We start from the raw sequence: 16,151 nt of genomic DNA, 5'->3' as shown, positions 1-16,151 counted from the left end.
CCAAGTGAAATTCGTGGGCTGAAAGATGAACATTCTCCCTGTATCAGTTCTGCTCCAAATAGGGCTGCTGTTTAGACTGAGCACACCAGGGTGTTTTGTTTTTGTTTCGTTGAAGGAAAGCTCAGCTGCAATGTGAGGAAGTAAAGCACAATTTTTCCATTTGTATGCTATAATGGAGGTAAAATAAATAAATAAATAAATAAAACAGATTGCTCATTTCTTTCAGAAAGGTAGCAGCCAAAGCACAAAGATTCAGGGGCAAATTAATGTGGGAAGTAAAAATGAATAGGAGGTGTTTTTTTAAAAAAGCACAGAGGACAAAAATGATGGGCCGCTACTGTACACAGTGGCTTGTGTATTGCACTGAGGACATGTGGGAACAACTCTGACTTAGGTTTAATGCCCTCTAGAGGCCTACACAGAAACTTATTCTGTTTCATAACAGGGACGCCTTTGATCGATTAAAGACCACATTGAAAATAATCTTTAAATGGGTTCCTAGAAATGCTTCAAGGGAGGAGGAGACCTTCAGTATAACGCCTTGAAGTGGTTGTTGATCAAATTAAATACACCGAAGTATCTAACTATAGTACAAAAAACACACTATTTTTATACACATTACAGAAAGGTAACACACAACAAGAATATAATTCTAAACACTGTGTGTGTGTATTTTAAACTTTTTAAAAAAGTAAAGAAAAAGATTGACAGGAAAATTTGAAGGGAGGAGAAATGCAGTGCCTTTGGTATCTTATTAAAACAGAATTCTTCCTCTTGTAATCTATCTACCTGGAGAGACATAAAAAGAATGTGCTGGAATTGTGTTTCTCCAAATTCTTTTACATTATTGTTTATTAATGAGTAATCACATTTCTAAATTTACCTCCTTATCATCCAAGAAATGGCCCATACAATTGGATGTCGAGGTTCTAGTCTCAGTGTAATGGAACCCTTTGCGCTGGCATGGAGAACTCAATCACAGCCCAAGCACTAGAATACAACAGGCAGTGGTGCAATTATTCAGGCCTTTTTAGGACAGGATAGGGACAGAGTGTGAGAGGGGATAAAGAAGCATCCAAACGGCCGTCCATCAGCGTTGGAGCCAAGAACAGTGGCGCAGGATGTACTACTGTTTGTGCTACAACAGCTAAAGCCAATTTATAATATCAGGCTGCCAGACAGTTTTTGCTGCCAACACGTTAATCTCCTGCTGTTTGCTTCTTGGGACGCTTTCTACTGTGGACCCCTGGGAGTGATAGTCTCCGACAATGACTGCAAACTGAAAACCTTCAATTTTTTGTGCGTTCAAACCTCATCTGCACCGTTTGTGGCCCACGTAGTCAGATTTAGTCCATCACTCATGCATCGTGGCCTGTCAGATGGTTGACCATGTTTGCAGGCAGGATAAACAGGACGTTTATTGAGCCCATGGGGGAACCCTCCACATGGGGGGCTGTGTTCAGCCTGGTGGGCTCACAAGATTTGAAAAATCCCGTAAGATTTGTGGTAAAATCTTAAATGTTATCAGAGGCTGATTTTTAAAAAGAGGTACTAGGGATGAAGGCTGCCTCACACACCCATTCGTTCTAATCCAAATATCTGAAGGCTGGTGTGGTTATATAGGTGTAAGGACACCTGCATATGCACAGAGGTAGTTGCTTCCTATTTCGGTACCTGAATCTTTAGAGCCAAACTACATGTTATGCTAACAGCGTAGTGTGTAGCTGAGGGTTAGCTTTGCTTTACTATAGTGTAAGCACAAATAAGGCAGTATATTGTCACCCTGCTTATTTAATTTATATGCAGAATACATCATGAGAAACACTGGGTTGGATGAATCACAGGTCGGAATTAAGATTGCTGGGAGAATTATCAACAGCCTCAGATACGCAGACGATACCACCCTAATGGCAGAAAGCGAAGAGGATCTAAAGAGCCTCTTTGTTGAGGGTGAAAGTGGAGAGTGCAAAAGCTGGTTTGAAACTCAACATTAAAAAAACGAAGATCACGGCATCTGGCCCCATCACTTTCTGGCATATAGAAGGGGAAGAAATGGAAGCAGTGACAGATTTTATTTTCTTGGGCTCCAAGATCACCGCAGACGGTGACTGTAGCCATGAAATTAAAAGACGCTTGCTCCTTGTTGGGAGGAAAGCTATGGCAAACCTAGACAGCATAGTAAGAAGCAGAGACATCACCTTGCCAGCAAAGGTCCGCATAATCAAAGCTATGGTTTTCCCAGTAGTAATATATGGCTGTGAGAGCTGGACTATAAGGAAGGCTGAGCGCCGAAGAATCGATGCTTTCGAACTGTGGTGCTGGAGAAGACTCTTACGAGTCTCCTGGACTGCAAGGAGGTCAAATCAGTCCATCCTAAAGGAAATCATCCCTGAGTGCTCATTGGAAGGACAGATACTGAAGCTGAAGCTCAAATACTTTGGCCACCTAATGCGAAGAGAAAACTCCCTGGGAAAGACCCTGATGCTGGGAAAGATTGAAGCAAAAGGAGAAGGGGATGGCAGAGGATGAGATGGCTAGATAGCATCACCGATGCAATGAATATGGACTTGAGCACACTCCGGGAGAGAGCGCAGGACAGGAAGGCCTAGTGTGCTATGGTCCATGGGGTCACAAAGAGTCGAACACGACTGAATGACTGAACAACAACAACAAGCACATATGGCCCTGATTCAGATTGGGAACACTCTGCATCGGGCAGGGAGTTTTAAACTCCCCTCCCCCATTTACTTCCTGAAATCTCCTCCTGCCAATGGAGGATTTTATTAACCCCCGGGGTGGTGGTGGTGGTTGGGAAGCAAATTGTGTATGTGTGTGTGTGTGTGGGGGGGAGGTTTAATCTTCCTTCCTGAAGCATGGTGGGGGGGCTGCACATGCTTACACTACAGTAAAGAAAAAGCTAACCCTTAGCTACATACTATGCAATTAGTGTAACATGTAGTTTGGCTCTTAGCACATGGGAGGATGAGCTTTGGTGACCACTCAGTATTCATTAGAGCTGTGCACAAATGGCCTCTCAAAATTCTCCACCCTATTTGAGGACAGAGAAATTGGGGGGATAATGTCTCTGAATTTCTCCAGGAGGAGGAGAAATTCTCCTACAATTTCTCACAGTAGGGCTCACTATTGGCAAGGGTTGTAGCACAGCTTCTTTCATTTTTTTCCTAAATGTTTTTGCAAGTGGGAACAGCATCAACTGTGTTGGCAGCCCGGCACCCATTTTGCATCCTCCACAGTACCCCATACCTGGCATCCTTCCAGGGCATGGGGGTGCGGTGGGGGGAGGGAATGCATCACAAAAAAAATGGTGAAGAAACTTTGGAGAAAATTCTTCAGATCTGCTTTTTATTCCTAGGGGGTAAGAAAAGAAAAATCTCAGGCCTTTTCTGAGAAAAATATATTCTGAGAAATTTTGTCTCAGGTCTAGTTGTCAGTCTTCAGGGTTCAGCATCTTCCCCAGGCTCTTCCAAATGTTAAATTCTTGAGGGGTGATTATGGATACATCCTGTCTCCAATGCAGCTGCTGGTGATACCACTTCATCCCTGCAAGCCCTGTAGTGGGTGGGAGGAGCGGCAGTGTGTTCAGCTCCAGGGAAGAGGCTAAGCTAGTACTGTGCCAAAATCTGACCTCCATTTTCCTGAGTTTTCTTCTCCCATGAAAGAGGCTTCAATTCTTCTGTCACATGCTCAAGGTGTTCTTTAATTTATTTTGGATTTCTTTTGACGGTGTTTTTGACCTTACCTAATCACTGAGGTGGCCAATGGTACTGTTTGTGCAGTTTTCTTTTTATTACACATCTCTCCATTGCTCTGCAGCCTCCCAGGCTGCCTGCACTTCCTGATATGAAAAAACCCTATGGGAGGAATTACCTCATACCCTGGGAGCGAAGTGCAGAAGCCAAGGAGGTTACAGGCTGCCGGAGAGATGATTTTACAATGAAAGTCAGGACATTTCTTAGGCACCTCATTTGTAAAGTAAGCACAAGAACCTTGAACCCAACCCATAAGAATTTCTCTGAAATTCCTTCTCCTTTGAATTTCTTTTTGAAAGCAATTTATTTTCTATCAAATTGAATGAGAATGGTCAAAAACTATGTGGGAGAAATTTTTGGCACAGCATTAGTATTTATCAAAACTGTACCCCTCACTTTTCTTCAAGGAGTGCTACTGTATAAATCAGGATGATGCAAAAATGTATACATTAAGATGATGTATACAGTAGTATAGTGTTGGGTAATTTTGATTCTGGACTTGATTGGCAGGCCTCCTCCCTTCCTTAGATGGTAATGTATATTATTTCACTGACTCCAAAATGTTGTAAGCCAGCCTGCTGCATTTGGGGACCCTCCTGCTCATTGTGCTGACTGTACTCCCGGACTCCTGCCCCAAAGTCCTGCCCAGATGGCACCACCACATGTATATAAGGTTATCCCATTTCATCATCACAGATTTGTCCAAAGCTACCCAGTGAATATCAGAGATCTGCAGGAATTTGAATTCAGTTCTTTCAAGTCAAAATCTAACATTCTGCCTACCACACCATTCTGGCTACTACATTGGGGTCATATATTCACTCATGTTTATCTTCAAGAATAATGATGGTCTGGTACTAAACATATAGCTGAGCATGCTTTGGCATTTGTGAGTATTTCTGGTTTTGGCATATCCTTGCATGTTTGTGTCTGTGATATGTATATAAAAATGTTTCTAATTATTACAAATGTTGCTCTGAGCTGGATCTGAAACCGATCACTGTGGAATTGTTTTAAGATTAGCCTTGTCAAATTTGTTTAAATCGGCTAGGCAAATACATACAAATAATTCTGTTATAGGCAAAATTAACTAATGCTCTTTTTCATGGTGAGCTGCTGTAATGATTTTATATAGCAGTCAAACTATTTAAATACTAATGTTGCCTTCATGCTGTAATCACCATTCCAGTCAGATGTCATTTTTAGCAGCCTATAGGGAATTCCGTCCCTTAATTATTCTTCAATACACAAACCAAGCATTCTTTAATTGGTGTAAATTGAACAGCGTTCCAATGCAAACAAGGAGAGGACAAACTAATCAATGATTCCGTTCATGTCTATTGGAAAGCTATTGCCATTAGATCAAGTAACAAATCCTCAGCTCCATGAGCTTCAACTGGAGGAGAGAGCCAAACAAATTCTAAGCTAATGCTACATGATGGTCTTGGTCACAACTGGGAATGATGTGGCAAGACCTGAACCCCAAATGTCAACCTCTGGGTGAAGAAGCCAATTCATATTTAATAAACTCTAGACACAGGAAATGATGACCAGAAACCTAGAGAGCCTTTATCAGAACATCTTTATCGTTAGCAGAACATGAGGGGCAAAGCTCGACACACCTGATCTGTGATAGAGTAACTGTTAATGCCATGCCCAGCATAAGCATGGGTCTTTCACCCAACATCGACAACTTCTTGAGGTTTCCAGGGACTGCTTATTAGTTGTGGTATGGTGGAACATTTTATTTATTTATTTATTTATTTATTTCTGTGCCATCCAATAGCCGAAGCTGTCTGACTATCTGTATGCAATCCATGGCAGTGTGTATGTTCCTCTCATTTTTTTCAGCTGAAAGTAATGACTAGGGATGGAGAAATTTGCCAGAGCTGGTTTCCCTCAGTTTCTCATTTTTCCAATATTAAGTTCAGTTTTGTCTCAGACTTTCTCCAGTCTTAAGTCTGGTTTATCCTGAACTTTGAGAATTTTGTTTTTAAAAGTTTGCTTGAAAATTCTTAGGTATTTTTGTGCAAATTTCTCCAAATACATTTATTTTTGTATGTGTTTTTGGCTAATATACACATTTTTTCAAGCAATTTTCTTAATATAATGCATTTTGAATGTTATTTCCCCTAATACAGTATGTGCATTTCTGCCTGCAGTTTTTTGATTGGCGGTTGCAACTGCAAAATTCAGAGAATTATTATTATTATTATTATTATTATTATTATTTGTATTTATTTATTTATTTCTATACTGTCCCATAGCTGAAGCTCTCTGGGTGGTTTACAAAGGTTAAAATGTTAAAAGTACAGTATGAAAAATTAAAAATATAAGAAACACAGACAGTATACACAAAGACAACATATATCTAAAAACAAGTTTGAGCAATCAGCCAAACCATAAAACAAATCCAGGATTAACTAAAACCCATCACATGCTGCCAAATGCCTTAGAAAAGAGGAAAGTTTTGACCTGGTGCCAAAAAGATAACAATGTCAGTGCAAGGCAGGCCTCATCGGGGAGATCATTCCAATTGGGGGGCCACCGCTGAGAAGGCCATCTCCCTTGTTGCTGTCTTCTGAGCCGCCATTGGAGTAGGCACCCTTAGATGTTGAGTGTAGTGTACGGGTATGTTTGAACTGGGAGAGGTGCTCCCCTAGGTACTGCAGTCTTGAGCTGTATAAGTCTTTATAGGTTAAAACCAGCACCTTGAATTGGGCTCAGAAACATAGGCAGCCAATGCAAGCAGGCCAGAGGTGGTCTTATATATTTGGACCTTCTGGACTCAGTTATCAGTCTGGCCACCACATTTTGCATGAGCTGCAGCTTCTGACCATCTTCAAAGGCAGCCCCACATAGAACGCATTGCAGTAATCTAACCTGGAGGTTTCTGGAGCACAGACAACTGAAGCCAAGTTATCCCTGTCCAGATAGGGGCATAGCTGGGCCACCAACCAAAGTTGGTAGAAGGCACACTGTGCCACTGAGGCTATCTGAGCCTCAAGTACCAAAGATGCCAGAAGAACCCCAAGCTATGAACCTGCCCCTTCAGGGGGAGTGCAACCCCATCTAGAACAGGTTGAACACCCTCCATCTGGTCAGAAGAACCACATACTAACAGCATCTCAGTTTGTCAGGATTGAGCTTCAGTTTATTAGCCCTAATCCAGTGCATTGTTGCATCCAGGCACTGATTTAGCCTCACCTGATGAAGATGAAAAGGAGAAGTAGAGCTGCGTGTCATCAACATACTGATGGCAACACTCTCCAAATCTTTGGATGACAGCACTCAACAGTTTCATGTAGATGTTGAACAGCATGGTGGACAGACTGACCGCTGTGGAACCCCATACAGCTCCACGGGGCCGAGCAGTGTTCCCCAAGCACCACCTTCTAGAGTCAACTATCCAAGTAGGAATGAAAACACTGGATGCAGTACCTCTGAACTCCAACTCAGATAGTCATGCCAGAAGGACACCATGGTTGATGGTATTGAAAGCTGCCGAGGGATCAAGGAGAAGCAACAAAGTCACACTCCCCCTGTCTTCTCCTGACAAAGGCCATCATACCAGGAGACCAAGGCTGTTTCTATGCCAAAACCTGGCCTGAACCCCGATGGAAACGGATCCAGATAACTGGTCTCATCAAAGGGTGTCTGGAGCTGGCTCTCAACCACCCACTCAAGGGCCTTGCCCAGGAATGGAACACTTGCCACCGGCCTGAAAGTATTAAGATTTTCTGGGTCCAGGGAGGCCAGGGTTTCTTCAGGAGCTGTCTCACTACCACCTCTTTCAGGCAGCCCGGGACCACTCCCTGTTGTAGAGTGGTGTTAATCACTTCCCTGGCCCAGCTGGCTGTTCCCACCCTGCTAGTTTTTATTAGCCAAGAGGGGCAAGGATCCAATTTGGAACAGTTGCACGAACCTGTCCAAGCAGGTGCAAATTTTGAGGTGCACATTTTGTGTGTCGTGCGAATTTTGAAGGATAACTGAGTTTCGGTTGGCATGGTGGTTTAAAATGTTGGAATTAAAATACAGACTGAACTATTTATTTATTCTGTTTATTTATTCTGTTTATTTATTCATTTATTCATTCTATTTATTCATTCATTTCATTTCTATACTGCCCCAAAGCTGAATCTCTCTGAGCAACGTAACATGATATAAAATATGAAAGCTTAAAAACACAAAATAACAGTACAACCAGAATAAAACCTATCAGCAATGCAGAGATTTAAAATACAGATTTAAAACACCAGCGCTAAAAGACTAGGAAGTTAAAATGCTAAAATACTGGGAAAATAAAAAGGTCTTCACCTGGCGCCAGAAGGAGTACAATGTAGGCACCGCCAGGTGAACCTCTCTAGGGAGCTCATTCCACAGGTTGGGTGCCACAGCAGAAAAGGTGCTCTTTCTGGTAGCCACCAGCCTCAAGTCCTTTGGCAGGGGCTCATGGAGAACAACCCCTGAAGATGATCTTAGGGTCCAGGCAGGCAGGCACGTGTGGGAGGAGGTGATCCTTCAGATAACCTGGCCCCAAGCTGCTTAGGGCTTTGAATGTTAATACCAGTACTTTGAATTGGGCCTGGAAATGGACTGGCAGCCAGTACAGCTGGAAAAGTACTGGTGTAAGTGTGATCTCGTTGGCCAGTCCCTGTTAACAATCTTGCTGCCCTATTTTGGACCAGTTGAAGTTTCCAGACCATTTTCAGAGGCAGCCCCAACTGCCCAACTGATTTCTCCCCCATCCCTAGTAATGACAGAAGTTATTTTGACTTGAGTCTAGTTTCCCTTTGAACACTTGCCAGCCCTTTCTATATAGGCACAAGGCTTGGAGGGCATGAACAGTAGACAGAAAATTATGTGAGACTTCATGGCTGGGCCTACTTACAGATGAATATTACAGTTTGATCTCCAAAGTATAAACAGTCTTCCTAAGGTATCCTTGTTTGAAAAAAAATTAAAAGCATAACTCTGATTTTTCTATGACATCTTTTTGAATAATTCATGTGGTAAACAACACATTTCTTGCACCCTTTGTTGGCTCTTTATATGAATACATTTTCAGAACACCAATATGACTGTCTCTGGAAATTTGTCGAGTTGTTTTCATTTGAGAAAGCCATCTATTCCACACATTCATGACATTGTTAATTTGATCTGGAGTAGAGAGATATGTTTTAAGAAACACAGGTAAAATCCATTTTGTAAATGTGTTGTTTTCATATTTCTTTGTTTTAACTGGTTCCTTAAAACTGATTATGTAAAGCTGAAGAGGGAAGACAGAAATCAAAGGGCAACTCCCAACTAGAACACTCCTCACTCTCTTCATCCAAATCCCTCCTCAAAACCCACCGTTTATATGAAACCTTTGGATTAATACTTATTCCTCAGTCAAAGCGTGTGTAATTCCATTTAGACATATTCATTCCCCCATTACCCTTGTTTCTCCATTCCTTCTTTCCCTTCTGTCCTTTTTCTACCTCCTTACAATTTAAATCTTGTTTGTGGTTAAGATTTAAATTGTAAGCTCCTTGGGGCAGAGACCTTAGAAATATTATTTTGGTACGTGCTATGAACACTGATGGGAGTTACTATTACTCCTACTAAATATAACCACATGGCTTGCATATTTGTAGGTGTATGCAAAACCAAGCTGGGAAGAAGTAGACTGACTACACACAGCCATGCTGATCCAATGTGCTGCTTACAGTCTATGGATGTTTCGTGCTAATTTAATGGAGTAAGGCTTTGACACTGTCTGAGACTGGTCGCTTAAGAACTACTGCCTTTGTATTGGCCCTTTCTTGCTTCTGTATCTTTAACAGCAGGCTGACACAGAAATTTATCCAGTGAAGACTTTTCTACTATAGAGGTAAGGGGTGAGAAAAGCTTTATTATTTACATTCCTGTTTTAGGCTGCTGTAAAGGCACAGGAGCAAGGCCAGCAGAAGAAAGATGGCAAAATCCTAGGTTGCTTTGGAAAGCCGAGATTCCACTGGTGGTACTAATGGAAGCTTCCCCCAGAGCAAAGCTGCTCTGAGCAAAGATCAGCTTTGGGGGAGGGGGGCTTTCAATTAGGACCACAACATGGGGGTGGGGTTGAAGGGTTAAATCTCCCTCCTTGTGTTCCAGTCCTGACCCCTCACCCCTCCAGTGGCTGCTATTTAAACATTAAAAACAAAGCACATCCATTGCATCATATTCAACCCTGTTGACTATTTTCATTTAATTTATTACATTCCTATACCACCCAATAGCCAAAGCTCCCTTGGTGGTTTACAAAGATTAAAAAGTACAATATTTTACATAATATAAAAACTTTACATGAATTTACATTACATATAAACATATATACAGACAACACAGAGAGAGAGAGAGAGATATTTTACCGATTTCAACAATCAACAATAAGAAATCCCAGGAACCAATTAAAACTTTATCATCTGCTGCCAAATGCCTGAGAGTAGAGGAAGTTTTTAACTAGGCACTGAAAAGATAACAATGTTGGTTTCAGGTTGGCCGCGCTAGGGAGATCGTTCCATAATTTAGGGGCCACCATCAAGAAGGCCCTCTCCCTTGTTGCCACCTCCTGAGCCTCTCTTGGAGGAGGCACTTGGAGGAGGGCCTTAGATGATGAGGGATTCCTATTTGTCATTACGGCAGGGGAAAAGATTTGTCATTAGGGCAGGGGAAATGATTTGAACAGTTAGCAGTGGAGGTAAAATATCCAACACAGAGCTGGAACAACATTTTCTTTTGCTGTACAGCGAGAATGATCGATGCCCTTCTCTCCCCTTGCGAGAAATTATATCTAAGGGTGCTGCTAGATATCATGCCCTTTGGTAGCATGGAACCATTGTTCACTAGGAAACACAGCCACATGGAAAGGATTAAGTTTCAAAAGAAAACAAATCCCGAACCACAACTTCTAGACCAGTTTACTAGGCCAAAAGTAAACACTTCTTAGCATGCCAACACCCATAGGAAGTTATTTATTACTATTTATTTACAATACTTATATCCCGCCTTATAAGCAGCTTTGTAAGGCAGCTTACAAAATATCCTCACAATAAAATCACATTCAAGTAATCAGGAGTGGAAATAATAGGGGGTCCCATGTGGTGCTAGGATTATTGGGGCATTTCCTGCCCCTGCCCATGGTCTTCCCTTGTGGCAGAGCCCCCTGAGGCCTTTAGAGGTTTGAGGGTGAGCCTGAGCAGCTGGAACTTGCACAGAACTTGCATGTTCTTTCATCAGCATTGTGTATATGATAGATCTTAGGATGCAAAATCAAGACCTAAACCTAAACCTTTTGGTTTCATCAAAATCCAAGCAGCATGGCTTCCTACAGCTAGATTCAAAGTGGGGAAGATCCATGTATCTTTATATTGCCTGAAACAGCCAGTGCCTTAAAAGTGCCTTCATTTTTTTTTTTAAGGCACCTTTTTCACTTACTTTGTTTCACTGCACTGCTGAAAAGCCAGTTTACTACACTTGCTTCAGTCTGGTTTGGACAGACACATTTCTATTTCAGTCCTAGTGAGCAGGTTTACTGTGGGTGTGGAAGAGAATCATGGGGTACCATAGGGAGCATCCTGTGGCATCACGGTGGTGAAGGAAAGCTTACTAAGCTAACCTCTCCGAACTTATTAGCTCAAGGGATCTGAGAGGAGATCTACTCTTAGGCATGGAAGGCCTAACTGAGCCCCACAGTTCACCAGCTGCAGAATGGAGCTGCCCCCTGAAGGTGGGCTGACAGCAAGTACCAGTTTTAGGACTAACCTGACGCTTTGAGCCAGAGCCCCAGCAAGGCAGATATCAAGAGATATTGTGACCTGCCTTTCACATTAGAGCGAGGTAACTCATCCTGGCTGAAGGAAGAAGAGAAAGTCTCAAAATAATTTCATTACCCTGTGGTTCTTAGATCAGTCCATATTATGTGTCTTGTGTTTTCATTTTGGGATGTGGGAGCAATGTAGTGATATAGAGGCAATATACCATACGTCTAGCTAATGCTCTCTTTATCATGGATGACCACTGAATATTTGCATGAACACCCCTTAAGGACTACTCTACTGCAAGGATACTCTCATGCACTTATTTCTGAGACATCAGGGTAGATCTGGGGACCCCAGCCTGTTTGGATTGGTGGGCACATTTGGAATTTTGAGGGTTTTGTGGGCTCTCTCATAAAATGGCTGCCATGGGAAGGGTTGCCCACTCACAAAATGGCTGCCATGGTGGGCATGGCACCCATAAGGCAAACCAGTGAGACTAAAAGAAAAGTAACTTGCCCAAGAATCTAAGTACAAGGGTTCTGATCCCTAAAACACAAAATCACTCTTTTGAACCTACCATTTTCTGTTCCAGCCCCCAGTTTATAAAGTCAAACTGATGAAGTTCAAATACAAGTAATTTGGCCAAGAAACTTAGAACAAGGCAGAGGTGGGATCTCAGCCTCAAATGCCAAATCACATATTTCCCCCATTAAGCACAACAAAATATCAATTCCACAGAAGGCAAACTGGGGATGTTCACAGAAACACATCCAGGGAGACAAAACACACACACCACACATCCCCTGATCAGGCAAAATGCTTATCACACACACACACACACACACACGGGGCAAACCACTCGCCATGCCAAGACAAACAAACCTGCTAACACAAACGCACACACAGAAAAACACACGCAGCACTGGGAAACTGCCCCCCTTTGCTCCCCAGAACATGATCTACTATCCCACCTCTAGTTTACCTTTTCCTTTTTTTCTGGAAAGCTGGGCATGTTTTGAAACAAAGCACTGGGTGGCAGAGGCATTCTGGGGCCCAGAGGCATTCTTGAAAATAAAGATGGCACTTGAGGCCAGCACTGTGCTTTGCAGCGTGCTAGCCTCCCAGGTTTTTTTTTTAAAGAAGTATTTTCAAAAATCTAAAAGAATAAAATAAAAGCAGGAGGGTCAGGGAGCCTGGGGGAGGGGGGTGCCAAGAGAGGTTCTGTGGGCACACTGGTGCCCATGTTGGAGACACCAGATGTAGATAAATATTTTACATACGAGAATAGTAAAAAAAATAAACTACACTGAGTCTTTTATTTCATTAAATTCTAGTCCACATGGTCCTGAACAAACATTTGATGTCGTATTTGATTAAAAAAAAGTCCAACTCAATCAAGTAAATAAAGCATTCAAAAACACAATTTCCTTCCTTCACTAAACTAGATCCATTAAGACTTCAACACAAGTATGAATGGAAGGCAAAGGGTACATACTTCTCAAAATATGAAGGCACATTTGCATTTTAAAATTAATTGCTGACCTAATTATTTGTCAGTAGAGGCATAAATTAAGCAAGTATAACTTACAGTAAAGCTTTGAGACACCCACAGGAGTTCTCCCTCTGCAAGAGTAAATTGTTGTAATGGTCCAGTTTGAAAATCCAGTTTTGCTGTCATCTCATGACCGATGGAAGAATTTCTTGGAAACTATACCACATGAGAGAGAATGATATACTTAGATCTCCTGCACAAAGGAATAAGCTAGAAGTCACCAGGGAGAATCAGGAAATATCGTTTTGATTTAAGAAAAGGAGGATAAAGCTTCCTACATCTACCTAGATGCAGTTTATAGCGTCTGCAGTTCTGACTCAAATGCTCTAATGGCTCTGTCTGTCTGTCTATCGTCTTCCTATCATCTATCTATCTATCTATCCATCCATCCATCCATCTATCCAGCCACACACATGCACACACACGTAAAAATTAAAATAAAACAATCTTAAGTTGTCACCCGCTCTGCAAGACCATAGCAATACAAGGCAAGTTCCAAGCCACACAGAACTTTAACAAGTATAAAATATGCAAAAAGAGGGAAAAGGCAACTGACCTCCCATGGATTTTGTTCCCTTTGTTGCTCCCACCATTACTGATCTTAATTTCATATTGCAATAATAAAACCAAATGTCCAATTTTGTGTAGGCTTTCTGATGTAGATTTGTGCTGCAGTCCTGTGCGCAGTTATACCACTTAAATCCCATCAAAGTGAATGGATTTAAATCCAGTGTGGCATAGTGGTCAGATGATTGGATTCGGGTTGGGGAGACCAAGGTTCAACTTTCCATTTAGCCATGAGGCCTCCCAGGGTGACCTTGGGCCAGTCACTATTTCTCAGCTTAACCTACCTCACAGGATTGTTGTGAGGGTAAAAGGGTATAGCACCTTGAGGTGGGACACAAATGTAATAAATAAGCAATTAATAAAGCACCCTTAGCAGCATGCATAATTGCCACCTTGGTGTGTGGTTCTACAGAAAAAAAACAGGGAGCTGAGTTTTCTTTTGATTCTCTTGCATGCATGCATGCATGCATACATACACACATACATACATATATACATACATACATATATACATAAATATGGGAATGTTTAGAAACCAACTGTAATAATCATCGGCTCTTACGACATGAAGCCAAGAACATACTTTTTAATTGCAAGCATTCATACATGACACAAGAACAAAACTTGTTTATTCTGTGACCAATCTGGCACTTTCAAAGAGTCCACTCCACTTGTAAGAGGATGATAGCAATGCCGTCCCATCCTGTAGCTTCGTGAACCCATTCTGCTGCTTCTTTCATTCCATGACTGTTTCTATCTTGTCATCAATTGGCACCGGCAACCCAGTGCATAGGATGTTTTTCTGATCTTTTTGCACTCATTAAATACAGCTGTCACAATAGTGAGTACAAGAATGCGTGCCAAACTTTTTATGCCACGTCAAAATAAAGCAGAAACATTTTTTTTAAAGGAAAGATCTCAAACCTTTGAGCTTCTCCTTGAGAAATGCTGAAATCATTTTTATGTTGTTTTTTTGACAATCCAAATTGTTCCACGGCAATGCACAGTAAAATCTCACTGCAGAACAAAAAATCAACCTTCAGAATTATTAAAAAATGTAACAAACAAATAAATAAATGAAACTACAAAGCTAAACTGACTTCTTACTACTATAAAGAAGTTGCCTCTTGAGGACCTAAAATTGTCACCTGGTATGTGGGACTAGAAGAAAGATGCAGTGGAAGAAGCATATACTTCAACAGCATTGCCATAAAATGCAATTTTCATATTTTAGTTTGAAATGCTTTAGAAAAGCTTTAGAAAAGATTCAAGGGTAGCAGCAAAGGCAGGGCAGCCCCCTTCAATCCAAATATCTGTGTGCCAATCAAAATAGCCATACTGACATTTTATTTCCATGTTGCAATAAAACTACAATTCCCATCATGCCTATCACTGTACACTTCCATGGCAAACTAATGCAGTTTTGGATTCTCTCATTTTCTTACTCCTATTTGTACCAAACTGCATGGTAGTATTGTGAGTTATGTGATAGTCTGCTGACCCAGGCATCTTTTTTTCTTGTTCAGTATAGCACAGACCTGAAGGAGACCTGGAATATCCATCCTACCCCCCTTTCTTCTTCTTCTTCTTCTTTCTTCTTCGTCTTCTTCTTCTTCGATGGTTATGGTTGCTTCCAGAGGTGATTTGCATGGTTTTCTTTGAATAGACGTGACACAAAGAGCCAGAAGATGGGTGGCAGGGAGGGTCTCTGCTAAAAGCATGACGATTAGGTAAGACACGGACATTGTAGGATACCAGGGTAACGTTGGCATTGCCAAATGCAGTTCCATGTGGTGACAGACGGCAATCTTTTACCAGCCTTCATAAGGAAGCAAAAATCTATTGGAAAACATAGTTCCCTTTCAAGCTACACCTCTAAAAAACTGGCATTTCTCTGAAATGTTATCAAAAAGTATCAGACTGATGGCTATGTGGTTTGCATAATTTAGGACTGCTTAAGCTGCCAATTTATTCTATACAATTTTTCATTTGGGCCACAATCAATTAAATAATGTTTAGTTGATTAATCATCCACTTTGAACAGATTAGTTGATTAAGTTGTCCATTACATTTAAACATACTTTAAAATAAAAGCTACCACTCACTGTTAGAAGGAAAGTTTGTCATTAATATTTTCATTTTCTCCCCAGTACAGTAACATAGACTTTTGTTCTGAGGGAGCCCAGAGCACACTGGATGGTGCGCGTGCGCATGCGGATGTAATCCAGGGGTGCAGAACCATGGGCCCCCTAGTTTCCCAATCTGGCCACATCCCTTTCCCTGACCCCAGGGATCCAGGTGTGTAACCAAGGGGTAATGTAATCCAGGGGTGCAGAACCATGGGCCCCCTAGTTTCCCAATCTGCCCACACCCCTTTCCCTGACCCCAGGGAATCCAGGGGTGTAACCCAGTGGTAATCCAGGGGTACAGAACCATGGGCCATCCCTTTCCCTGACCCCACCCCATTTCCCTGATCACCCA

This window comes from Heloderma suspectum, chromosome 3 (assembly GCF_057233095.1).
Source record: "Heloderma suspectum isolate Gila_16-S chromosome 3, 16-S_ref, whole genome shotgun sequence".
NCBI classification, from domain to species: domain Eukaryota; kingdom Metazoa; phylum Chordata; class Lepidosauria; order Squamata; family Helodermatidae; genus Heloderma; species Heloderma suspectum.
The sequence above is the reverse complement of the archived record's forward strand: the minus strand, read 5'-3'. Positions refer to the sequence as shown.